Raw genomic sequence first — 27,500 nt, 5'->3', positions numbered from 1 at the left:
TCAACCACGGCCTGACGCTGAGGGAGGCTGGACTGCGAGTACAGCCAAATCTAAGCCGCTACACAGTGGCAAGTGTGATAAGAACATTTCGCCTGGAAAATAGGTATTGTACAAATATCACCATATCAAGAACATCTGCACGGTTTCAGTAACTGCTTTACAGTACTGTATTCTATGCAGTATCAGCACTTCTGTTACCTTGTCCTGTGAATATACTGTATCATTGTTTACTGTTTTTTTCTACATAGGATTGAGGGTCAGGAACGACAAGGGGGAAGGCCTCCTATGTTCACAGAACAGCAAGAGAGGGAGATAGTAAACATGGTTTTGGCCAACAATGCTATAACACTCAAACAGCTCCAAGCTAACATTGTCAATAACCATGCCAGTTTCAACGATATCCATCACGTCTCAATATCAACACTGGCACGCATCCTTAAAAAAAAAACATATTCAATTGAAGCAAATTTATCGAGTGTCTTTCGAGCGCAATTCCGAAAGGGTGAAACAACTGCGGCATGATTATGCATAGGTATGTATTCACTTTAGCAGTGTGATCTTGCATACCGTCTCATAATCTTTTACTGTACTGTAATATGTATACTACATCGACACTGAACTACACAATTTTGCCTGACACTGTTCTTCAGGTAGTTCTACGAATGGATGGAGAGGAGATCCAGCATGAGTTCATTTACGTAGATGAGGCTGGGTTCAACCTGACGAGAACACGAAGGAGGGGAAGAAACATCATTGGCCACAGGGCTATAGTCAATGTCCCAGGGCAACGTGGGGGAAATATAACACTCTGTGCAGCCATTACACAGAATGGGGTCCTCCACCGCCATGCCCATATGGGCCCTTACAACACAGCACTCATACTTACATTCTTGGACCAGTTGCACAACATAACAGCAGCAAATCAAATCGATCATATGCAATACATTGTTGTCTGGGACAATGTGTCTTTCCACCGCTCTGCTCTGGTTCAGAACTGGTTTCAGCAACATCCACATTTCACCGTCCTACATCTTCCACCATACTCTCCATTCCTCAACCCTATAGAAGAGTTTTTCTCGGCATGGCGGTGGAAGGTATATGATCACCATCTCCAGGCTGAGGTACCCCTCCTCCAAGCCATGGAGGAGGTCTGTGACCAGATGGAGGTAGCAGCAATACAAGGATGGATTCGTCATTCAAGACGTTTCTTCCCAAGGTGTCTAGCTAATGACAACATTGCCTGCGATGTTGATGAAATTCTCTGGCCAGATCCAGCTAGGCGAAGAAACAATGTCTAGTGTTTTTCTTTGTTACAGTAAACTGACAGTACAGTACGTAAAGTGACATGTTGTTACAGTACTATGAATCTCCATGTCAACATTTTGGGCATGTTGAGAAATAAATGAGTTTCTTCAGTGTGCAACATTGGTTTTGTGTAGTGTTTGGTGGATTTACTTTACATTTGTACTTTGTTGATGGTAGCCTACTCTAATCATAGGAAAGTAGAAGTGCTAAAAGTGTTTTAGGTTTATCACAGCAGAGTGTAACTCGTGCAAACAGAGTATGGTAAATGTGAAACATGTGTTTCTTATGGTACAAAAGTGTGGTTTTTAAACATAAGTATATAGTTTTTACAAGAGTATTTCATTATGCAAAGGATTTGTAGTGTTTTGCTAATTGGGTGAGTGGTTGTGCTAATTGTGTGTACTGTTTTAAAACACGGGCCCTGTTTCGAAAACCGTGCGTAAGCAATCGTCAAAAACTGTAATACCATATGGAAACTGGAAAAATGTTTTGTTACGTAGGAATGTTTCGTTCAAATGTTCAGTATTGACTGACTTGAGTACATGAAAAGAAATAAATATGTTCATCAAGGTGCAGTACTTGTCTCGTGTGTTGTGTTTGGTCAATATATTCATGTTCTTTATCAATATCTCAAAAAAGAGAAAAAAAATCAAACCAAGACTATATCTGTCATGCCCGGCTCGTCCGCTCCTCGTGTGTGCCACGCCCCCTGATTACCCACGTGTTTCCCGGATTGTACCCAGCTGTTTCCGTTTGCTGTCAATCAGTCTTGTGTATTTAAGTCCTGGTCTCCCCGGTTTCCTTTGTCCGTCATTGATGTTTCCTGCTGTCTGTTGCCGTCCAGTGTTCCCTGACCCGCTTATCCTTATTAAACCCCCGTTTTCCCGTATCCCGCTTGCCTGCCTGCTCCTTACCCGCACGATCGCCGCTCTGCTCGCGATCGCTGCCCTCGACCCGTGACAGAATGACGGACCCCAAAAAGAAGCGGAGAGGGAGGAGGAGGCTCCCAGAGGAGCCGATCTATCTCGGCGCCTGCTCGCTCTCCAGGATTTGGCTCCCGATGGAGGGCGAGAGGGAGGTACCTGCCCTACCTCCAGCCCGGGGGCCGACCACACGCGTCCCCGATCCCGCGTGGAAGTACTGGCTCTCTAGTGAGGACGAGGACGAGGAGCCCTTCCACTACCCGGAGCCGGAAGCCTTTCTTCCACCGTCCGTTTTCACGGACATCGCGCCGCCTCCCGCAACCGCCAGGCGCCAGCGAGGGAGAAGGAGGAGAACGGCGATCGCCAGTACGGAGGACCTCCCTCCGTTGCTGCCGGCGGACCCCGCTCCCGTGCGGCCGCCGCTGCCTGCGCAGCCGCCTTCGTTGCCGCCGCTGCCTGCGCAGCCGCCTTCGTTGCCGCCGCTGCCTGCGCAGCCGCCTTCGTTGCCGCCGCTGCCTGCGCAGCCGCCTTCGTTGCCGCCATTGCCGGCGGACCCCGCTCCCGTGCAGCCGCCATTGCCGGCGGACCCCGCTCCCGTGCAGCCGCCATTGCCGGCGGACCCCGCTCCCGTGCAGCCGCCTGCGCAGCCGCCTTCGCTGCCTGCACAGCCCCCTTCGCCTGCTGCAGCTCCAGGGCAGGCGCCCCCACTGCAGCCACCTGCAGCTCCAGGGCAGGCGCCCCCACTGCAGCCACCTGCAGCTCCAGGGCAGGCGCCCCCACTGCAGCCACCTGCAGCTCCAGGGCAGGCGCCCCCACTGCAGCCACCTGCAGCTCCAGGGCAGGCGCCCCCTGACCGTGCTGCTTCAGCCCCAGAGGCGCTCCCTCCGCCTGCTGCAGCTCCCGGGCCGGCGCCCCCACTGCAGCCAGCTCCTGTTCCTGACCGCGCTCCAGTTCCTGCAGAGGCGCCCCCTCTGCAGCCGCCTGCTGCAGCTCCCGGGCAGGCGCCCCCTCTGCAGCCGCCTGCTGCAGCTCCCGGGCAGGCGCCCCCTCTGCAGCCGCCTGCTGCAGCTCCCGGGCAGGCGCCCCCTCTGCAGCCGCCTGCTGCAGCTCCCGGGCAGGCGCCCCCACTGCAGCCGCCTCCTGTTCCTGACCGCGCTCCTGTTCCTGTCCTGGCGCCCCCACTGCAGCAGCCTGCAGCTTCCGGGCAGGCGCCCCCACTGCAGCAGCCTGCAGTTCCTGACCGCGCTCCAGTTCCTGACCGCGCTCCAGTTCCTGACCGCGCTCCAGTTCCTGACCGCGCTCCAGTTCCTCCAGAGGCGCCCCCTCCTGTCCCTGGCCCCGCTCCTGTGACCCCTGGTCCCTCGCCCCGGCAGCGTCGACCCCGACCTAGGGTCGGCCTGTCTGTGTCCCGCAGGGGAAGGGGACACAGACGCAGGGCTGGGGTCCCGCCCGCCCTGCCCCCTGGCTCGCCCTGCCTCGCCTGCGCTGGGGCTCGGTTGGCGCCTGCGGGTCCTGGCCCTCCGGGTCGGCTGTCGCCTGCGGGTCCCCCTCCGGTGCCTCGTCGCCCTGCCTCGCTCCCCCCTCCGGCGGCTCCTCGGTCGCCTGCGGGGCCCCTACCTTCGGCCCGTTGGAGGACGTCGCCGCCTGCGGCGGCTCCCCCCCTCACCTTACCTTCGCCCTGGCCCCTTCCAGCTCCCTCGTCCCCTTCCCCGGTGCTCCCTCCTGCTCCCTCCCTGGCCCCTCCACGGTCCCCTCCTGCTCCGGCCTCCCGGCCGTCTGCGGCCCCTCCGGCTACCTCCCGTCGCCCGCTGGGTCTCCCTCGGGCTTCCCCTAGTTCCCCCTCCTTGTCTCCCTACGCCCCTGCCTTTGTCCCGCCTGTCCCTGCCCCTCTGTTTTCTGCTCGCCCTTTCGTTCCGCCCGTCTCTGTTCCTTGTGCCCCGGTGTACCCGCCTTGCACTCCTGGCCCCTTTGTTCCTCCTGTTCCCGCTGTGTCTCCCTTCCTGGTTTGCCTGTCTGCCTTCCCGACCCTCTGTCAGGTTTTGTCTTTTGTCTTGTCCCTCGCTCTGTTTTGTGCCTCGGTCCTGTTCCCTGTCCTGCGTTGATTCTGTTCTTGTTTTTCAGGTCCTGTTCTGCCTCGTCCCGTCCGTCGCCCCCTTCCTTGGCGCGCCCGGAGTAGCGCGCCTTTGGGGGGGGGTTCTGTCATGCCCGGCTCGTCTGCTCCTCCTGTGTGCCACGCCCCCTGATTACCCACGTGTTTCCCGGATTGTACCCAGCTGTTTCCGTTTGCTGTCAATCAGTCTTGTGTATTTAAGTCCTGGTCTCCCCGGTTTCCTTTGTCCGTCATTGATGTTTCCTGCTGTCTGTTGCCGTCCAGTGTTCCCTGACCCGCTTATCCTTATTAAACCCCCGTTTTCCCGTATCCCGCTTGCCTGCCTGCTCCTTACCCGCACGATCGCCGCTCTGCTCGCGATCGCTGCCCTCGACCCGTGACAATATCATTAGAAAGGTAGAAATGTTACAAGTGTTTCAGATTGAGCACAGCAGTGTGTAATTGGTTCAAACAAAATCCGACTGTATGAACCATGTCTGCGCCATAGGGTACCAAAGTGGGCTTTTGGTAAATTATTGTACAGTTTTGAATTAAGTGTTTCATTTTGCAAAAGATCTCAGATGTTCTGCTACTTGTGTGTGTAGATGTGTGAATTGTGTGTAGGGTTTTGACAAAATGAGCCTTGTTTTTAAAATCGTGCCTAAGCAATCATAAAAAACTGTAATATGATGGTTTGTGTTAACTGATTGGTATAAAAATACCATTTTTACAAAGGTTTGAAGAGTTAAGCAAGATTTATTAGCTTTTGCAAGAGACCTGTTTGTTTTGCTGATTTGGTGGTTTTTTTATTTGAGTGCAGAGTTTTTGCAAAATAGCCAGTAGTTACAAAAATGTGTTTAAGCCATCAGAAAAAAACGTGTGTGCTTTGGTGCACATCCATCCATCCATCCATCCATCCATCCATTTTCCAAACCGTTTATTGTACTGGGTCGCGGGGGGGTCTGGAGCCTATCCCGGAAGCAATGGGCACGAGGCAGGGAACAACCCAGGATGGGGGGCCAGCCCATCGCAGGGCACACTCACACACCATGCATTCACACATGCACACCTACGGGCAATTTAGCAAGTCCAATTAGCCTCAGCGTGTTTTTGGACTGTGGGGGGAAACCAGAGTACCTGGAGGAAACCTCATGATGACATGGGGAGAACATGCAAACTCCACACACGTGACCCAGGCAGAGACTCAAACCCGGGTCCCAGAGGTGTGAGGCAACAGTGCTAACCACTGCACCATCATGCTGCCCCCCATAGATTCATTTTTCCATTTTTATTTTCAATAATATTGATGTTAACTCAGCATCTTATTTTCAATGTTGAAAAAGTCACTTTATATCAAGGTTTCGCCACCATTAATTTTTCAATATTGAAAATCTGACCAAAAATCAATTCAGTTTCAATGCTGATAATTTAACACTGACCATAATTCAATGCATTTAACTATACTTCAACGCTGAAACAATAACATGATGCTATCTGGGCTATGAATAATTATTTCAATTGATATACAGATTCCAAGCCCATATAGGTGACACACAGGTACATAATGGGCGTCTTATGTCTGAGGTAGCCAGCTACTGTGTTTGATAACCCACCATCATAATAATAGTTTCCTTGCACCAGTATAAAAGTAAACCAATTGATCCCTCTTGCAATCACCTGTGGTATGAAACTGAATAAAATGTATCGTACCAGTCTTGGGGAAAACCAGTGAGAATCCACAGCACTGCGCAAATTCTCATGTGTTCCTAATGACAAGGGCAAGACTGGTAATCAAATTAGCCTCTCAGCAGGAGTGTTAGTGTAAAAGCAGTGCTTATTGACACAGATAATAAAGCTTGTTAGAATGCGTAACATAATTATTTAGCTGGACCCAGAAGAGGTGAGAGCTCCCCTAGTGGCTACAGGAGTGTTAGTGTAAAAGCAGTGCTTATTGACACACATAATAAAGCTTGTTAGAATGCGTAACATAATTATTTAGCTGGGCCCAGTAGAGGTGAGAGCTCCCCTAGTGGCTACAGGAGTGTTAGTGTAAAAGCAGGGCTTATTGACACAGATAATAAAGCTTGTTAGAATGCGTAACATAATTATTTAGCTGGGCCCAGAAGAGGTGAGAGCTCCCCTAGTGGCTACAGGAGTGCATTTTCCCCAAAGCAGATATAATGGATGAGATACAAGAACAAATCAAATTATTTTCCTCATTTAATATTCAGATTTTAATTGGGCTTAAATTTTAGAGCACAGTGTGTTCTAGGATGGTACGTTATGGATATTAGTCTCTACCACATTCTAACGCTATAAATCCGGACCTTTTCCTATGTTTGATTTGGTGGCTGCCAGGCGTTCTGAGTAGTATAGTGACTATGGTAGGCGTGTGATTCCCTAAGGAATGTTTTATTCTGTTCTGTGTGGCAAATACATATAATGCTGACATTTTTCCTGGAAGATTTGGGATTTTTCATCCCGTGCCTTAAGGTATTTCTCTCCAGCTCTAGGGAGTCTCCCCTGAAAACACCAGTCACTCACTAGCCTTACACTTATGCTTGCTGACTTATTCAACACCATGAATGGATTAACAGAAAAACAGAAACCTATTAAAAGGCTGCACCATATCATGATATGCAAATAAACATCCAGCATCATTGTTTCACAGGGAAGTACATTATTTATTGATAATTATAACCCTAACCCTTACTTCTCAGCTTGACAAACATAAGGTGCAGCGCGTGAGCATGTGAACTGGTTGAAATGCAAGTGTCTCACAGTCAATGCATAAGACTTGAGAGCCCTGACTTTACTAATATAGCCCACAACATGTTTATGATTCATAAATAAATCTGGCCAGCAAATCGGTCTTTCATTTTCCACAGAATAAAAAAAACGATAATGTTATCCCGCTGATAATTGCAGGCGCGTTTCACCCCCGGCACTGGCTGGAGACACAGGCAAAAGGCATACAATCTTATTGAGGTACAAAAATTATTCCATCTACTCTGCACTTCTGCATAACTTCCATCATAGTGCCAGTTTTTGCGGTCAGCAAGTTTATTACTGTAAGCGCCTCCATAGTAGTGCCTCTGAGGAACTGAACCGGACTTCCGATGGTGTCTCTCACACACACATCATACATATATATATATATATATATATACACTCACTCTCTCCGGGTCTTTCACATGATATGTGGTCAGCCACCATATGGGAGGCATATTCAGGCATAAATGAGGGGCATATTTGCAAGTCGCACTAATGTGTCTAGTTATAAACTTAGTTGTATTGTCTCCAAAAATGGTTGCAAAATGCGACTAAATGGTCGCATCCTGGAACCCTGTGGAGCCACACTTTTGATTTCTTAGGCATATTTTACATAATGCGATAAAAACATCGACACACACATGAACCAGGTCACTAGTTTGTCTCTGGGCTTTTTCCTTCAGCCTATATGGCATGTTTGTGAAATGTTACGTCACATAGCTAATCACCAGTGATCTTAGATCTATACCCAAGTATGCTCCCAGATAGCAGCTGACTCCGATCCGGGTCCGCCTCTAAGCCGGCAAATCCGTGTTACAGTCACATCCGTTTTACAGCTGGAATACGGACAAGGCCCGGACCCAGGCTTCCGTGGCGGGAACGCAATAATGTCAGCAGAATCAAAGCAGCTACGGGCCGGATCCGGGGAACGAGCGCGCAAATTTTCATTTTCTGGAATCTGACAGGATCACCGCAGCGTGGGTCGAGGCGCAGGAAAAGTTTGAGGAAACAGTTTTATTCCGGTACATACAAGACACACAATGCGGTTAAACTGTGTTTGAAGTAAATTAATACTTTTTGATTATGGTGGGTCGTTAATTGTTAAGTTAATCTTAAAATGTTTGACTTTTGTCACTAGTTTGTTAGCCGGCAACTGATCGCTCTGTGTTAGCTATAGCTCTTACTAAAATAAGCGTGGGTCGGTTAATAAAAGGTAACTGAGTTATCCATCCATCCATTCATCCATTTTCCAAACCGCTTATCCTACTGGGTCGCGCGGGGGTCCGGAGCCCATCTCGGAAGTAATGGGCACGAGGCAGGGAACAACCCAGGATGGGGGGCCAGCCCATCGCAGGGCACACTCACACACCATGCACTCACACATGCACACCTATGGGCAATTCAGCAACTCCAATTAGCCTCAGCATGTCTTTGGACTGTGGGGGGAAACTGGAGTACCCGGAGGAAACCCCACGACGACATGGGGAGAACATGCAAACTCCGCACACATGTGACCCAGGCGGAGACTCGAACCCGGGTGTCAAAGGTGTGAGGCAACAGTGCTAACCACTGCACCACCATGCCGCCCCCGTGCAGAAAATCAATAAAATGAAAATTAGACACAAACTAATTCAACTCAATAAAGAAAATATTATTAAGCTAAGAGAAGTAGAGTTTTTAGGTTTACCATTCATGTAGTACTGGAGACTCACTCAGACCATAGAATCATACAGATTAGCATTAAAGACACAATTTAGTAATTTAAGCATCCAAAATGAGTAAAAGAGGGGCAGGGCGACTGCTCATTTGTACTACTCCCTGTATACTTTCTCATAATGCTACACCATGGGGTTCCTACAACAGGCCTTGAAGAAACCTCTGTCCGGGACAGGTTACTTGTCACACAGGTGGACCACAGTCATCAATGATGAGATAAATACCTATTTCATTAAATGATTTTAAAAATAACACTTGAATATTCTAATGGAACGGTAATTCAACGTGTACTGGCAAGAAACCTTCAGCATACAACGCAATGTTTTAAGCAGCAGACATGCTTTAATCACAGGACTTGTTCACCATGTCACATTAGGCCTGACAAACTGCAACTACTGTACAAGAGACGTATCCAAGAAATGGTCATATATAACATCACTTCAGAAATTCATGACACACTGTCTGATATTACAATACAGTTCATAAAAATGCCCGGGGCGAACCTAAAACAAAAGGAAGATGACACTTCACGATTCTAATACACATACCACTTAATTTCAGAGTACCGCAATTCACATAACTTCTACTACAAGAATCCCACACCGACATGCCAGTTAAAATCAGGCTCAGACGACGCTTCTAGCTGCAGAAGAAAAATACATTTGTGACCAACTAAAATTCGGCCTCAACGTCTGCCTCTTAAAACGGGACACTTCATTCATATTACTGCATGTCACAAGAGGGTGCTGTAAGGCTGTTTGATTCGACTTCAATTCCTATTCCAAGAGTCAAGAATGGATAGTGGATCCCAGGCAGCAGTTTTCCAGATTATCAATTTCAAAAACTTAAATACACTGAACAAAAATATAAACGCAACACTTTTGTTTTTGCTCCCATTTTTCATGAGATGGACTTAAAGATCTACAATTCATTCCAGATACACAATATTACCATTTCTCTCAAACATTTCTCACAAATCAGTCTAAATGTGTGATAGTGAGCACTTCTGCTTTGCTGAGATAATCCATCCCACCTCACAGGTGTGCCACATCAAGATGCTGATCTGACATCATGGGTAGTGCACAGGTGTACCTTATACTGCCCACAATAAAAGGCCACCCTGGAATGTGCAGTTTTGTCTCACAGCAAAATGCCACAGATGCCACAAGCATTGAGGGAGCGTGCAATTGGCATGCGGACAGCAGGAATGTCAACCAGATCTGTTGCTCGTGCATTGAATGTTCATTTCTCAACCATAAGCCGTCTCCAAAGGCGTTTCAGAGAATATGGCAGTACATCCAACCGGCCTCACAACCGCAGACCACATGTAACCACACCAGCCCAGGACCTCCACATCCAGCAGGTTCACCTCCAAGATCGTCTGAGACCAGCCACTCAGACAGATAATGCACGGCCCCATGTTGCAAGGATCTGTACACAGTTCTTGGAAGCTGAAAATGTCCCAGTTCTTGCATGGCCAGCATACTCACCGGACATGTCACCCGTTGAGCATGTTTGGGATGTGCTTGACCGGCGTATACGACAGCGTGTACCAGTTCCCACTAATATCCAACAACTTCGCACAGCCATTGAAGAGGAGTGGACCAACATTCCACAGGCCACAATTGACAATCTGATAAACTCTATGCGAAGAAGATGTGTTGCATTGCATGAGGCAAATGGTGGTCACACCAGATACTGACCGGTTCTGAGTCCCCAGACCCCCAATAAAGCAAAAAACTGCACATTCCAGGGTGGCCTTTTATTGTGGGCAGTATAAGGTACACCTGTGCACTACCCATGATGTCAGATCAGCATCTTGATGTGGCACACCTGTGAGGTGGGATGGATTATCTCAGCAAAGCAGAAGTGCTCACTATCACACATTTAGACTGATTTGTGAGAAATGTTTGAGAGAAATGGTAATATTGTGTATCTGGAATGAATTGTAGGTCTTTAAGTCCATCTCATGAAAAATGGGAGCAGAAACAAAAGTGTTGCGTTTATATTTTTGTTCAGTATATATGAGAGAAAAAAAAGTCATTGTAAAATTAAGAAGTATATAATACTATTAATGACAAGGGGTCTTAATACTTTTCGTTTAATTTTATTAACTCAATCTTTTGCTGGCAAGTATACCTTTTAAATTATATACAACACAGTACAACTGCATTATTTCTGTTTTGTATGCACACTTCATACAAAGTAAAAGGTTAGGGCGGCTACTTCATTAATAGTGTTTCTTATTGATACTTTACAATTCCGTTCTATTGCCCAATTCCCAGAGGACCATGCAGTTTTATTACAACATAGTAGTCTACGGAAATGTCAATACTAATCATACATTTGAGTGACATAACTAAATAGACATATGTTGACACACAGACACAGATAAAAACAATTAAACTCCCTCTATGTGAAAATGACATGAGACACACGTCCTCAATGTTAAAATCTATGATTGTAAAAAATGACCATCGTTGCCAATGTTATATCTCAGGTCTCAGATTACTTCGTTAAGTGTCAATTTAACTGAAAAAAAAAATCACAGAAAAAGGCAAGCTTATTTGCCGACATTTAGTAACCGACAAGCTGATTAAGGAGGACTAAACCTGTACCTGACTTTCCTGTCAGCTCCTTGGGGATGGCTAATCTTCAAATTTTATTACAAATATTACAACTTTATTTTGTGCCTTGCTTAAAGTAAAATATCTTCAGACTACTGAACACCGCGTTGATGGTGACATTTTTAAACTGATTCGCTTCTTTCGCCTCACTCTTCTCTGTGTGACGGGTGGGCGTGGTTGATCTAGCCGGCTCCCGATTGGCGGGTATACGGTAGCTCCTGTGTCATGTGACGGGTAGTAGCGTAGGCAGCACCGCCATAGATTTGAAAGCTTGGCTGCCTCGTTGGGTGATACGCCATATTGGCACGGTAATTGTGAAATAGAGGATTCATAGAGATGACTTAGTGAACCGACTATTTTCAAAACTGCAACAACATGAGGAATGTTAAAACTAGAAAACAGGGAACCACATTTCACAGGTAAAAAAATTTGCAGTACGGTCAAATAAGATACATAACATGTTTACTAGCCTGTGACACTGACGAGATACTAGCATGATTAGTTTTTGTTGAGAATACTGTGAGCAGTACTACATAAATTGGGGGGGGGGCAGTAGTGGTGGGCTTGTTTATTTGTTCTACATAATTGTAAGATATAAATGCGTTAATTAGTAAAGAAGTTATGGCTAAAAGATCTTTCCATCTACACCCTGACATGTTGCTTGTTTATGTCTAATTATTGCTCCAAGATGGTGGCGCTGCTGACACGTTGTGGAAAAGCGAGATGAGGCATCTAGGCTTTCAAATTCATGAGCACCACGATGTACTTCGTTTAAATGGGAGGTTCACAAAAAAACTATTAAAAGATATTTTAGAGGGGGCTTAATGCTATCTATTCATCAAAGTTCTGCTGGGAGTTGTTCAGGTTTGGAAATATCAGCCGTAGAAATGTCGGGCTTCTATCGAAGTACACTACTCGTATCACTGCGCATTAGACACAAGCACGAGCTGCCTGGCGATATCTGCTGCGCAGTGATATTATTGGTGTGTGGCGTCGGGTAGAAGGAAATAGTTCATATATTCAACTGCTCGCGACGAAGTCTGTGGATTTTCTTAACCTGTTCCTGATTTCTGGTAAGCGATATTGCTGTTGAATTTTTCAAATACGTTGTTCTGGCGCTTTAAGTAGTGAAAGCAAAATTGAATCTTATTATATTGCTTATTCATTAATAAGTAGCTATAACATGTATACTGCCCAATGTTTTGATTTAATAAATATAAAAATTTCATAAAGATTTCAAAAATACTTCATAATTCAATACTTCAAATAGTTCATGATTTTCAGGAGCGGTACAGTGGTTAGCACTGTCGCCTCACACCTCTGGGTTCCAGGTTCGAGTCTCGGCATGGGTCACATGTGTGCGGAGTTTGCATGTTCTCCCCATGTCGTCGTGGGGTTTCCTCTGGGTACTTCGGTTTCCCCCCACATTCCAAAGACATGCTGAGGCTAATTGGACTTGCTAAATTGCCTGTAGGAGAGCATGTGTGAGTGAATGGTGTGTGAGTGTGCCCTGCGATGGGCTGGGCCCCCATCCTGGGTTGATTGATGGATGATTTTCAGGTCACACCGCCCCCTCAGAGCCCACCAGTCAGTGACTGTCTCAGAGTGTGATGTAATACACAATGTCCGCACCACCCACTTTTCAATGAGCAGTAAAAACACAACAGCTTGTCTCAGCGGACAGCGGCTCTTATCAGATAAGAGGAAAAGGACGAGATATCAAAAGTAAAAATAAATATATCACGTTTGGTTAACATCAAATGAAAATAGCCCTGCAATAATATATTGGATTCTAGGATATCACCTATTAAAAGGGTGAATCTATTCTAGCAGAAGATAAAAATCCAATTATGAACAGTGAAAATGGGCATAATAGGTCCCTATAAACGAAAGGTTTCTGTCCATGGTGCTGAAAACCAGGATTGGCAGATTTCACATTACAGCGATTTCCCCACTATATCACAGATTTCTCTCCGACGCCTCACGATTCTCTGCGTATCCCGTACATTGTTTGTGGTCCGATTGTTTTCGTTTTGTTCTAAGCCCTACGATGGAAGACGTTGACCATTCAGGAGAAGGTAAAACTTCTGGATGTGCTTCGGGAAGGAAAGCGTTATGCAGACGGCGTTTGCCATTATGGCTTGAATGAATCAACAGTATGCTACATGAAGAAGGATGAAAAGAATGTGTAAGAGCCATATATGTTTCTATTTTTATATATTCCATTACATATATAGAGAGAAAGTTGTGTGTGTGTATATATATATATTACATATTATTATTTTATTTTTATTATTATTATTATTATTATTATTATGTCACTCATATCCTTAGCCCGACAAACAGATATATGTGTTGTTTTAATGAGTTTACATGTGTTTAAAGCATGTGGGAGGGGTATTTTAAGGCTTAAACTTAAAAAATAATTTATATGGTCTTTCTGTATCGTGGATTTTCACCTATCGCTGATGGGTCTGGAACGCATCTTCCGCGATAGGCGGAGGATCAAATTTACATTTTTAACCTGATTTGACTTCAACCCTCTTATTTTGTTAACAGAGTGTGCGGGGGAATACAAAGGATTACAGTGGGTAATGGGTGATTTATATTGACCTTAATTGTCACCCAAGTGACTCTGGACAATAAGTTCAATAATGCTTCCCAAAAGCTTCTCTCTTTTTCACTAGTTACACTTCATTACACCGAAATCAAGGAAGAATCAAATGTACAAGCACATTATACAAAATATAAGATGCAAACACATAAAAAATATTTTGTAAAAACATTAAAAACAGATTAATATATATTGTGCAATTTGAAACTTTACATTTAGACCTCACTTAGAAAACGCAGGTGATGACCAGCCCAACCAGCAGTTCCGTCTGGTTGTACAGAATACCTACTCAATTAAATTTTGAGGTCATGACTAAACTAAATTTCAGCTCTGCCTTTAACATCAGCAGTTAGATGAAACTGATCATTGCAGTGGGAAATACAGTGAAGCCATGAAATATACTAGATGTAAATATATTAATTTTCACATACACTTGAGCTCAGTGAATTCAAGCGTGTCATACACTGTAAAAAAAAAATCCACCAAAAAATGGAAAATGTACTGGCAGAAAATTACCAGCACATTTTCCGTTACGTTAATGGACTCTTCCTTCAATTTACAAATATTGTAAATTCAGTTTTCCACAGTTTCTTAAATGATAGTTTATTTTCATTTTTAATTCTTCATTCTGCCAATGCATATTTGTTTGTTTAATAAACGGTGTTGTTCGTAAAAGTACAACAAGTAATTTGAGAATATAGTGATTCACTACATTGATTATTTTTCATAACTCAATGGCCCATAAACATACAGTTATCCATCTGAAGCTGGATTTAAACCAGCAAACTTTGGATTACAAGCCCAAATACTTGAGCTACTGAGCCACACACTTACACTGACTCAGCTTAAGTTGCAGAGACACAGTGGACTTTCTGTTGGATGTCAGACAGAACGGCAAAGGACCCCTCACTAACAGGAACCTAAAACACACAAACACCTGGGAACACTTCAAATGCGTGATCTGACTTTGCAAGGGGAGAACATGTTCATATGGAGTCTTGGCTTTTCACAATGTTTCATTCCTATTTATAGCTAAGGTTTTTTTTAGCCGTCGTCACTCTAAGGTTGCCCATTAATGGTTTGGAATTGGGAATGTAAAGCTGTTTTGTTAGCATGTCTGCCTTACAATTCCTTTACTGTAAGTCGAGGCCTGCTGGAGCTCAATTCTGCTTCATGGCACTTGTATTTACACTTTATTTTGCATTACATTTTGTGTGAGACTAACCCCTTTCTCTACCTCTCCATTCCTCCTGTCGAGCTCCATACAGAACTAGGAGAAAAGGGGTGCTTGGAGGGGGGACAATATCTCTGGATGCCCACTTAAGAAATATCTGCGTTACCTTCCAATACACCTTCCAAACTTAAGTGGATTGAACATGGGTGCTGTTGAATTAATAAAAAAATGCACTGTATTAAAAAGTATTTTGTTTATATAACATAAAATTGAACTATAAACATGAAATTTAAATCTGTTGAGTTTATACATTGACAAAATAATAATTCTGAATTTTGAACCCTCATTGAACAAAATTAAACTTAATATGGACAAATGGAAAGCATTAAAATTATCCTTATGGGGGGAAAGTTAATGTTACTAAAATGGTTGTGGTGCCTTAAGTTCATTATCTCTCTATGATGCTTCCATTTAATATTCCGGAAAGGATATTTAAACAGTACGAGAGTATAGTAAAAGATTTTTGTTGGGAAAGAAAAAAACCTATAGGATTAAAATTACTTCGCCAAGGGAGGTCTAGGATTGCCAGATGTTAGATTATATAGCATGTCATTTGAAATAGCCAAACTCTACTATCACTGGAAGAATGTGAATTCTGATGTGGACTGGATAGCTATCGAGAGCGATTTGGCTTCACTATTTCAACCTCTGCACATTCTGTCACAATGGGGGGACAATATAAGAAACACAAACCCGATAATATCTTTTTCGAGGAATATATGGATCAAAATACATAAGAAGCTTAAAGTATCACATGACATGCAGCCATATTCCTCAATTTGGCACAATCCTGAAATACAAATAGGAAAAAGTATGGAAACAATAGCAACCCAAAGGGGTGAAAACTCTTTGGGATTTATTCGTAAATGGGATGTTTATGTCATAATCAGACTTCAAGAGTAAGTATGATGTAGGAGGAGGGGGGAGTTTTTGGAAGTTTTTGCAACTGAGGCATTGAGTCACGAGTGTTAAAATAGAGAAGATGAATGGTTAAGAATACTTTCTAGAGTGGGGAAATATTATAGGGAAGTAAAAGGTAAATTTATTCAGTATAAAATTATACACAGATAGTACTGGACACTAGTTAGACTAAATAGAACTGGACTAATTAATACTGATCAGTGTTGGAATTTTAGAAGGCAGGTGGGGGTTTATTTACACATGCTGTGGCAGTGCTCTCAGGTATATCCATTTTGGGGTAGAGTTCTTGATCTCCTGGACAAATGGCTAGGCTTTATTTTACCCCGCAGACCCGACTCTGTCTGCTAGGAGATAGAGTGGAATTGCCAAAGGTGAATAATAAACAGTTTAAGGCTGTGATGGTGGGACTCATAACTGCCATGAGGGTAATATTAGGGCATTTGAAATCCTGAATAATCCCTAATATATAGAAATGGACCGATGAGATGATTAAGGCAGCTTCATATGAAAAAATGTTGGACAGACTAAATGGGAAAAAAGATATGATGAAAATGTGGGAACGTTTCTAGGGCCATGTTTTTGAAGGATAAATGGCTGGGAGGTTGAACTAGTGATTGGTCATATTGTTTTATAAATGTGAATGGCTGAAGTGCTGTAACTTTTTGGTTTGAAAAATAAGAAAAAAAAAGTTATCGCCAAAGATATTGGCACCCCTGCATTTATGTCAAAAAACACACCCCTTCTCCCAGAAAATTGTTGCAATTACAGATGCTTTGCTATTGTCATATTAATTTCTCTTGTTGGCACTTGAAGAAAACAAAAAGAGGAAGAAGGAATAACAGGAATGGGAGACATTCCACGCCAAAGGGCACCTGCCCTTCTCATATTGTCTCAAAAACCCAAAGCCCCAGAGAGCAAGTCAGAGTGCTAAGAATTATAGCGCCAACAAGCCCATGGCCCCTTTTCATGTAAAACTTCGTACATGAGGATGTTTGTGCAGTTTAGTGCCTTTCTTAGCCTCGGCTCCTGTAAATCATATAAGCACACCCACCACACCCCCAGGAGCATTCCGCGTGCCCCCACCTGCCAACCTGCCTGTCCCCCCCAGCCCACAGGCCGTCTGTTGTTCTGAAATTTATCCACATGACATGAATTTTTCCCCCAATCTGGGAGACAGTGCAGAATTTTTGGAGTCGGTCCTAACTCTGTCTTGAATATGTACCCAGCAGGCACCTAGGACTCGTATCTCCCTCTGAGAATCTCTTCTAATGCGCTCAGCAGCAGAAATTCTCCATCCTAGATGAGCCTGCAAAGTTCTGTAGAAGTTAAATATACTTTAGTCAAATGAGAGACTAACCTGCTGTCAGGCTGGGGAAGCTTGAACAAGGCCTTCATTCATGACAGCTCCACTTGGCTTTTTGACGAGTCCCCATTTAGATGCAGCACGTCAGAGACTGAAGAGCAGGATGAAGGCTGTAAGTACAGTTTGCTGTGGATTATGACTGTGTTTAGATCTAATAATGGATGAGACAATTTACTTAAAGCATGATATAGTTCATATTGCTCTTCAGGCTTCGTGATAAAATATAAAAATTATGGAGTACAAAGTTGTACATGCAAAGAAAACAATGCAGAGCAGCAGAGCACCTGACCCAGAGGGTCTTCACATAGAATTCTCCAAAGGCTATTTTTTCCTGTTGGATTAACAGCTTTGGTTGTCTTGCCCTTTAAAGAAATTCTCTCAAGAAAGAAGTTGCCTCTTACCATGTCACAAGCAATTAGTTTCACCCAAAAAGGAGGAGGACCCCTCTCTGCTCCCCGTGTTAGTAGGTTCTCCCCGACTCCTCCTGCTTATTCCTCTCTCCCTCCCTCCTATTTGCGCTCTCCTCCTCCTTTTGGTTTCTATTCATGTCTTTTGGTTCAGCAATAAAAACCACAAGGCTGCCCTTGGATTGTCCCTCTTCCCATCGTGACATATTATGTATTACATGATTATGAAGTGATTTGATTATTATACAATAGTCAATTAACCACTTTGTTTCTTCAAATTGTCTTTCTTCTGAATCATCGGATATGTGTCGTAGCTGGTAATTTGTTACACTCTGCTGTCAGTGCCAGTGTAGCCTAGATCCAACCAGTCGTATGTTTCGGTCATGCTGATGTTTGAACAATTTTTGGGAACAGATTTTCATAATGTTTTCTCATATATGTGGTGTGATAATTGAGCATGACCCCACTGTTGCTGTGCTTGGTGCTCCTGTCATGACCTGTAATCTCTTATTTTTTCATGTCTCCTCCCACTCATGCCAGCAGAGGGCGCTGCTGGCCCTTTGTAACCCTCCTAATTCTCCTGTATCCCATTATAGTTCTCCATCCTAACCCTGTACACCTGTTTTGTCGCTGATTAGTGTGCTGTGTATAAATATGCCTGCCCTCACTGCGTTCCCCAGCTCAGTCATTGCTGTTCCATGTGTAGTCTGTGTTTCCTTAAAGTCCACGTCTGTCTCAAAGCGGCTGCATTTGAGTCGAGTCTCACCCGATGCTCACGTCTCCCCGCAGAAAAACAATACACCGCCTCACAGGCCAGAGCCACAGCCTTCTCCTCTCTGCTGGGTGGAAGAACAACTCTCACACAGTGGAAGTCCTCCAGACCCCCTGCCTTCAGACAATAGGTTAAGGATGTGTTTTCTATGTTACCTATTGAAAATCTGAGATACAGCAGAGGCAACTGTAAGAAGAGCTTTCATGCTGTCTGGTCTCCTTTCACTGAAAATGTGGAGGGCCTGTATGTCACTTGGAAGATATTATTTAATCCCTTATATTACAAACCAAAGAATATTGCACTACACCATTACTAGGCTACACAAAGTGATTTTAACAACCACTGAATGGAAAAAGGTCAGTGCTGAATATATATATATATAGCTGTGGAGCAGCAGCAGGCCTTGCTGGTCCGGAAATGCAAGCAGCATTGTCCACATTACCACTCTCTGTACTTGGATTGACCGAATGCTCAGACCGTAGGATAAGAATTAATACTTTTTATTGATCCCCATCAAGATATTTTCGTTTTGCCTCCCCCAACTTGCTCAGAGCGAGCTGGCCATGATGGGCAGCCAGTCATAGTGGCACCCAGGGAGCTGGGGGGCTTGCTGAAGGACCCACAGATGTGCCCAGGCTGGGCTAAAGTGGGCTATTTTCTGATCACAGGCTTAGCACACTGAGCTACACACTGCCCCAAAATTTATATTTATATGTAATCTGTGTGTGTATGTGTTATCTAGATTTGCCCTGTATGTTTCTAACTAAATCTAATCCACTAAATCTACCTACTATAATTATAAGTACCTCACTATACCTATATCTAACACTGCTATTCATCACCAGTGTTACATGTCAGGGCTTCGCTGCAATAGATCCCTCAGAGCTGCAGGTTATTACTGTGACTTTGCACACACACATGTTGCTGCTTCCTCAGCCAGTGTCACATATACTTTGTTACACACAGACCTCAGTAATCTCTGCTACACTCACACCTGCTCACTTTACATCCATGGTTAAATTCTCCTCATGGAATTTATCTTAATGTCTTTATTCTATTTTATTTGAACTGTTACCATATTATTCATTGTATTGTTCTTTCGATTTTATTTCTATTTTATTATTGCTAATACACCGGATCTGAGTGCCTCATTTTGTTCCCTTCATGTAGAACACGTTTTGTAATGACAATAAAACATCCTTATCCTCATCTAAATCACACTGTCTAACTACTAACCTGTTTAAATAATATAATTGGATTTCAAAGGTTAATAGTCACTCAATTACCCCCTCAGCCTAACAGTACCACAAACACCCAACATGCACGGAAATTTTCTCCTAAGTTGTTTTCCCTGCCTGGAACAATACCACAGCAGTCACATGGACTAATGTTTCAAAACATTTCGGAAACCTTGCATTGAAACTTGAGGTCTTTAGAAGGGATCAGTCCTGGGTGGCAAAGTTGCCATCACAAAGGTTTTTGATTAAGGGATTCATGATGCCAGGTAGCCATCTTTCACAAGTTGGTGGGCTGTGCCACTGATGCGTTTGCTTTGGTTTTATATGTCTGTCCTGGTTTGTGTTCTTGCCACTTCAGGTTCCCTGGTTTTGGTCTACATTCCTCGGTCCTCTGCTGTGGAGTCTACCTTCTGCTTCACCTCATTCTGGAGTCGCCCATCCAGTCAGCGGCCCATGTCCCCCTGGTTCCCTGTTTCCAGAGGTTGGTCTGCTAGTCTCCGGGGCCAGGGGGCAGAAATCTGCCATGTTGGATGGGTGGCCCAGGTTGGGGTGCTCCATCATAGACTGGTACATGAAGGATTATAAATGGTTTTTAACCAGTATGTACCGAGTGTGCGTCGTGACGAAAAGAATGTCATGGGAACATTTAGGACTGACTGCAGTATTAGTTCAAAGCATGATTGTGTTTTTCTTAATTTTTATTGATTTATTTTTGTATGATTATTTTTTTTTAAGTAACTTGATTCCGTTAAAAGGGGTTTGTCCATTTGCTTTAGCAGAAGTTCGTGTAAGTATGATGTTCACCTTCCCTTTTCATAGTCTAGTCTTTGCCAAGACTTATGCTTATTTCTCCTGGTTAAGTTAATCTGACTTGTGTGTTTAGGAGGGTCATACAGGCTTTTTGTTTGTAATGGAAGCACAGGGTCTCTACTTGAAGCTTATTTGCCATGTTAATGGAAGCATTTTACCTTCCTCTCTAATCTCTTTTTTTCTTGGCTCTCACTGCAGTCTCCTCTATGCCAGGGTTTCTCAACCCAGTCCTTGGACCCCACTGCAAAGATCCACAGTTTTGCTCTGTCCAAGCTCTCAGCACAGCAGTAAAAGGTGACTGTTTGGTTCATGCATGCAGGGATCTGGGACAGGGCAAAAATGTGGAGCTGTCTGGTGGGCTGAGGAATGAGTTTAGAAATGCTGCTGTATGAAGTATTAAACCATTTGACCGGTTGGATAAATGTTAAAATGTTTTCTCAAAATATAAAAAGAGATAATCTTCTGTTTTGCGTCTCATTACAAGCAAACTTGTTTTTTGTTTTTATGTCACTTTAGTATTTGATATCTAATTTTCAGTCTTCTGGCAATATAATCTGGTGAATGGGGAAAGACTTCCAGCAGGGGCTCCGGTTTCCTCCCACAGTCCAAAAGTGCGCAGGGTAGGTTAATTGGCAAATCTGAGTTGTGAGTGTTTGCGCCCTGCAGAGTGTTGACTCCTGCCCAGGGTTGGTTCCTGCCTACGCCTGTTGTTCCAAGGACAGGCTCCGGTCCCCCCCGCGACCTCAGTTTGGCTTGCTGTCTCCCCGCTTGGTTTTCTTTGGTTTACGTCTTCACTAGCTCCCTCGTTGCTTTGACTTGTGTGTAAGTTATGTATGTGTGATTGTATTGCTGCATAGGGAGTGACTGCTGTTTTGTTTTGCAAGTGTGTTTTGGACTCTGTTTATTTGGTTAGGGAGTGAGGTGGAGTGTTTGTCTTTTGGTTTCCTTTTCTTTTGCACTTAGGTGAGATTAGCTGTGGGTCGCACTTGATAGTTGGGGATTTTGTTTGTTATTTTGGCTGTGGTCACTCCCAAAGTCTTTTGCACCGGGTTATTTGTTCAGTGTCATTATACATGGAAAAAAAATGAAAATACAAAAAATATCCCTTTGCCCACTGGTGTTCCCTTCTTGCCCTCACCCTGTTTGTCCCTTTATCCCATTCCCCTTTCCCGTGAATACTTTTACACTCCAACCCTAGACAGGATATCAAAACAGCATCTTACCTATTGTTGTAAAAGAGATGAGGGATATTATTCGTCGACCTTTAACTTTGCTATTTCAGAAATCCGTATCTGCCGGTGTGGTACCTTCTGACTGGAAGTATACACTGTAAAAAAAGGCAATTTTTTTTTTCACAGTTTTAAACCATTTTATATCAGCCATTTTGACTACAGTATAATTATTTTTTTCCTCTTATTTTAAATGACAGTAAAGGTTTATCAAAACTACATTGCATAAACATATTTTTACGCACAGTTTGTAAAATAAAAGAAACCCCTTCAATGAAACTGGTCAATTTCTTTTCTGTATTTTTACAGAAATTAAACTTATGGTCATATGCAGGGGCAGCATGGTGGTGCAGTGGTTAGCACTGTTAAGCACCTGTAAGACCCGGGTTCGAGACTCTGCCTGGGTCATATGTGTGTGGAGTTTGCATATTCTCCCCATGTCGTCGTGGGGTTTCCTCCGGGTACTCCGGTTTCCCCCCACAGTCCAAAAGCATGCTGAGGCTGATTGGAGTTGCTAAATTGCCTGTAGGTGTGCATGTGTGAGTGAATGGTGTGTGAGTGTGCCCTGTGATGGGCTGGCCTCCCATCCTGGGTTGTTCCCTGCCTCGTGCCCATTGCTTCCGGGATAGGCTCCGGACCCCCTGCGACCCAATAGGATAAGCGGTTTGGAAAATGGATGGATGGATGGTCATATGCTTTATCTGTAAAATTTTAATGGTTTTATTGTACCAACATGTGTTTTAGTAAATCGAAGGCACAACACCTGTTTTCAATAATTTTGCTTTCATTAACTTTAATTTTACGTTCAGTGTACATAAAATCTACATTGTTTTACTGTCATAAACCAGATATCCACCATAATTGTACTGTGTTGTTGGATATATACGAAATGGTTTGCATAGATCTAAGGTTATAAACATTAAAAAACTTAAAATTAGAAAATATAGACCCTATATTATAGGGAATATGCGAGTCATCGAATTGATATTGTAACGAACCCAAACTACAGTAGCGTCAGAGGCTGTAAACGGAGAACAGATCACCACCAGACTGCAGCTACAATTACAAAGATAATTTTATTCAGTACAATTCATGCAGCGACCCATCGGGTTCGGATCTGGATTCACAAAGAGTTCGGTCCCGCTTTCTCCCCGTAGCACACCACCCCTTTTTAAGCGTGTGTTAACCCACGCTACCACACAGTAAATCCCGCACCACACAACATCCCCATTAGGGCACGGCACACCAATAGCACTGCAATGCACAGTAATCCCCACACTTCGGGCACAGGCAAGCGTTACGGGACCCGAACCGCCTCTATAGTCCTGTCCCGACCCTAAGCGGTTACACTGCGCATTTAAAACACACAGAACACTCACACAATAAATACATAGTTAAAACAGAACACCCCCCTCCCCCCGAGGATCAGGACTCTCCCCCGGGGAAGGAACAATCACACCGGTCCGTCACCTAGAACGTCCCACGGAAAGGGAATTTCCCTCCCCCCCCCAATCCGTCCCTATGAGGGTGCCGCTACTCCCGTCTATCAACCACCCCGTCTAAGCAGTGGTCATAGCCTCCTACCCCCACTGTCCTGACTGCCCTTGCCCTACCGCACCGGGAACTGTCCCTACAGCCCACTCTCTGGCTTCACAGCCAGCAGCCCTAAACGGCATGCGAGCGGCACCTCCCTCCCGGACCCCACCCGTACGGTGCCTACCAGACCAAATCTCCCTAACGCGCCTCCTACTCCCTCTCTTAACCCCAGATCCCTCACAACCCAGGTGTAGCCACTTAATTAACTATTACCTTCCACGCCCATCCGTCACCCCCCACACATCAAAATTACACTCCCCCCACCCTTAGGGCAGACTCGTCCTTGAGTCACAACATTTCATAGTCCTTGGACCATGTTGGTGGCCTCCTCTGACGTCGCAGACGAGTCTTCTGAACTGGAGCCCCTTCCCTCCGTTCTTGTTCCTTGGCCCCATGCATAGCAGCAGGCCCATCGCTGTGTGGCTCTGGAGGGACCTTACGGGCTCGGCTCCGCCAGGTTCAGGTAGGCTGGTCCCCTTCCCCCTGCTGCCCTGATCCAATTGCACTTGCCTCTTCTGGCCGATTCGCTGCCATTGCCCACACTTCTAGCCCTGGCACCCCCTCCTCCATCTCGCCACCCTTTTCTACTAAGGGCCGTGGTTGCGGATGGCCACCACCAGGGGGGGAATCTCTTAGCTCAGGCAGGGTACCAACAGGCATCACTTGGTCTCTGCCCTCCTGATTGGCAGCCTCTGTTACAGTAGAGAGAAATGGTTTAAGTCGATTAAAATGCACCACCACCTCACTTCCCCCTTCCACTGGTACCACTCGATACAATACCTCCGTTGCCCTTTCCACCACCTTATATGGACCCTTAAACCTCCTCTGTAACTTTGTACATAACCCCCGTCTTCTAGCCTTCCTCCAAACCCATGCCAGTTCCCCTCTGAATAGTACTTGATTTGCGCTCTAAAGTCATAAGCTTGCTTCTGCTTACCCGAAGCTCTTGCCTGATGACATTTCACTGCTCCCACCACTGTGGACAATATGTCCCCTAGTCTGGCCACATATTCCGTTACAAAGGAAAATCTTTCCCCCTCGTTGAGATTCAACATAACATCCACTGGCAACACTATCTCTTGCCCAAAAACAACCTTGTACGGTGTAACCCCAGTACTAGAGTGAATACTACTCCTGTAAGCCATCATCACACAAGGCAACAAAACATCCCAATTGGACTGATTTTCCTCCACAAAGAGAGACAACATTGCCAACAATGTCCTGTTAAACCTCTCAATCATCCCATCTGACTGGGGGTGATAAGCTGATGTCTTAGTCTTTTGAATGTTCAACAATTGACACACCTCGTTGAATAGATTTGATTCAAAATTTCGGCCCTGATCTGTATGGATAGAGCGAGGGGCCCCCAAGCGACAGACCCACTGCTCCGCCAAGACCTGGGCCACAGTGGAAGCTTCCTGATTAGGGAGAGGGAATGCCTCAGTCCATTTTGAGAAATAATCCCCAATGACCACAATGTACATATTCATCCCTGGAGTTACCGGTAATGGCCCTAAAATGTCCAATGCTACCCGTTCATATGGCCTAGCGGTTACAACAGACTGCAGCGGGGCACACCCCTGTTTCCCCCCCACTTTCCGGGAACCACAATCCACACACTCCCGACACAAGTGCTTAACATCCCCAAACCATCCCAGCCAATAAAAGCGATCTTTCACCTTTGCTTGCAACTTTTGTATTCCCAAATGACCCCTAGTGGTAGCATCATGCAACTGCCTCAAAATTTCTGGCACCAAAGTCTTGTCGATAACAACCTGGACTTGGTTTGCTGCATCAGAATGCAAAGGTGGATATCGTACCAACCTAGAACCCTGCAACTGATCCCACACTGATGCATATTTCCACAACTCATTTGGAGGCTGACTGCCTGCCCTCCCTCCCTTCCTTTAAAGCAAAAATCTCCCGCAGCTCAGCATCTCCTTGCTGATCCTGCCCCAGCTCATCACACTCCTCCTGACATGCCACTGCCTCCTGACACACCTCTCTCACAGCACATATCACCTCTCCCCCTTTTTCCTGGGTAGCTGGCGGTGAGTCTGAGGTTACTGGCAGAAAAGCGGGCACTCTAGAGAGGGCATCCGCATTAGCGTGTCCCCGACCCGGCCGATGCACTCTCTTATATTGGAAGCTGGCCAGCTGCTCCACCCACCTAGCCAACTTTCCCTCTAAACCTTGGAAATTATGCAACCATCTTAAGTTGGAGGAGTTATGATCTGTCCGTAAGATGAACTCCTTCCCCAACATGTAGTATTTAAAATGTTTTATGAAGGTAACCATACTTAACTCCTTCTTGGTTGTTGCATATTTCCTTTCTTGTTTAGTCAAAGCCCTACTAGCATATGCTATCACCTGTTCCCGTCCCCCTTCTACCTGGGACAATACTGCCCCAATACCTGCATCACTCGCATCCGTATCTAATATAAAGGTTTTATTAGGGTCGGGGTAAGACAGGACTGGTACAGACATCAAACTAAGTTTGAGCTGTTCAAATGCTGCCTGACAAGCTTCTGTCCATGTAAACCGTCTGCCCTTCTCGGTCAGCTGGAGCAGAGGACGAGCAAGTTCAGCAAAACCCCGAATAAACCTCCTACAATAAGAGGCAAGGCCCACAAAACTCCTCCCCTCTGTCTGATTTTTAGGCACCGGCCACTGGCGCACAGCTTCCCCTTTAGCCGGATCAGCTTTCACACCCCTAGCCGATATTATATGGCCCAAATACTGCACTTCTGTGGCAAACAAGTTACAGTTCGCCGGTTTAACCTTCAGATTAGCCTGACGCAATTTCGTTATAACCTCATCCACATGGTCCAGATGTTCTTGAAAGGTACGGCCAAATATTATTGTATCGTCTAAGTACACCAAACAAGTAGTCCACTGAAGACTCGCCAACTCTAAATCCATGAGACGCTGAAAAGTTCTCAGACTGTTACACAGGCCAAAACTCAGCACATTAAATTGGAAAAGGCCTGACGAGTGATAAACGCCGTCTTATGCTTATCTTTTGGATCCACCTCGACTTGCCAGTACCCACTGGCTAAATCCAATGTAGAAAACCAGCAAGCCTTGCTCAAACTACCCAACGCATCATAAGAACATAAGAACTATACAAACGAGAGGAGGCCATTCGGCCCATCAGGCTCGCTTGGGGAGAACTAAACTAATAGCTCAGAGTCGTTAAAATCTTATCTAGCTCTGATTTAAAGGAACCCAAGGATTCAGCTTGCACTACATTATCAGGAAGGGTATTCCATACTCTGACTACACGCTGTGTAAAGAAGTGCTTCCTTAAATCCAGCTTGAAGTGTTCTCCCGCTAATTTCCACCTATGGCCACGAGTTCGTGTATTTAAACTAATGCTGAAGTAACTATTTGGTTGAACAGCATCCAAACCTGTTAGAATCTTATATACCTGGATCATGTCCCCCCTCAGTCTCCTTTGCTTGAGACTGAACAGATTTAGCTCAAGTAACCGTTCCTCGTATGACATTCCTCTAAGACCAGGAATCATTTTTGTGGCCCTACGCTGCACCTTTTCTAAGGCCACAATGTCCTTTTTAAGATATGGTGACCAAACCTGCACACAATATTCTAGGTGAGGTCTCACCAAGGAATTGTATAATCTTAGCATTACCTCCCTTGACTTAAACTCCACACACCTGGAGATATACCCCAACATCCTATTGGCCTTTTTTATTGCTTCCCCACACTGGCGAGAATGGGACATGGAAGCATCAACATACACACCAAGGTCTTTCTCATGATCAGCTACCTTTATTTCAGTGACACCCATGAAATACCTGTACTTTATATTTCTGCTCCCTAGATGGAGTACCTTACATTTATCGATGTTAAATTTCATCTGC

General features: G+C 44.9%; 1 protein-coding gene and 1 long non-coding RNA gene across 6 annotated transcripts in view; both read left to right on the top strand.

Annotated features, from left to right (window-relative positions):
- LOC125721587 (NACHT, LRR and PYD domains-containing protein 12-like) overlaps positions 1-27,500 on the top strand; it is a 340,829-nt gene that overhangs the window by 51,141 nt on the left and 262,188 nt on the right. The gene's annotated exons all lie outside the window — the stretch shown is intronic.
- Positions 17,450-20,457, top strand: LOC125721634 (uncharacterized). Its single transcript, XR_007385868.1, has 4 exons — positions 17,450-17,676; positions 17,935-18,027; positions 18,761-18,873; positions 20,340-20,457. It is a non-coding gene; the product is annotated as an uncharacterized LOC125721634 (long non-coding RNA).

This window comes from Brienomyrus brachyistius, unplaced genomic scaffold (genome assembly GCF_023856365.1).
Source record: "Brienomyrus brachyistius isolate T26 unplaced genomic scaffold, BBRACH_0.4 scaffold34, whole genome shotgun sequence".
NCBI classification, from domain to species: Eukaryota; Metazoa; Chordata; class Actinopteri; order Osteoglossiformes; family Mormyridae; genus Brienomyrus; species Brienomyrus brachyistius.
The sequence above is the reverse complement of the archived record's forward strand: the minus strand, read 5'-3'. Positions and strand labels throughout refer to the sequence as shown.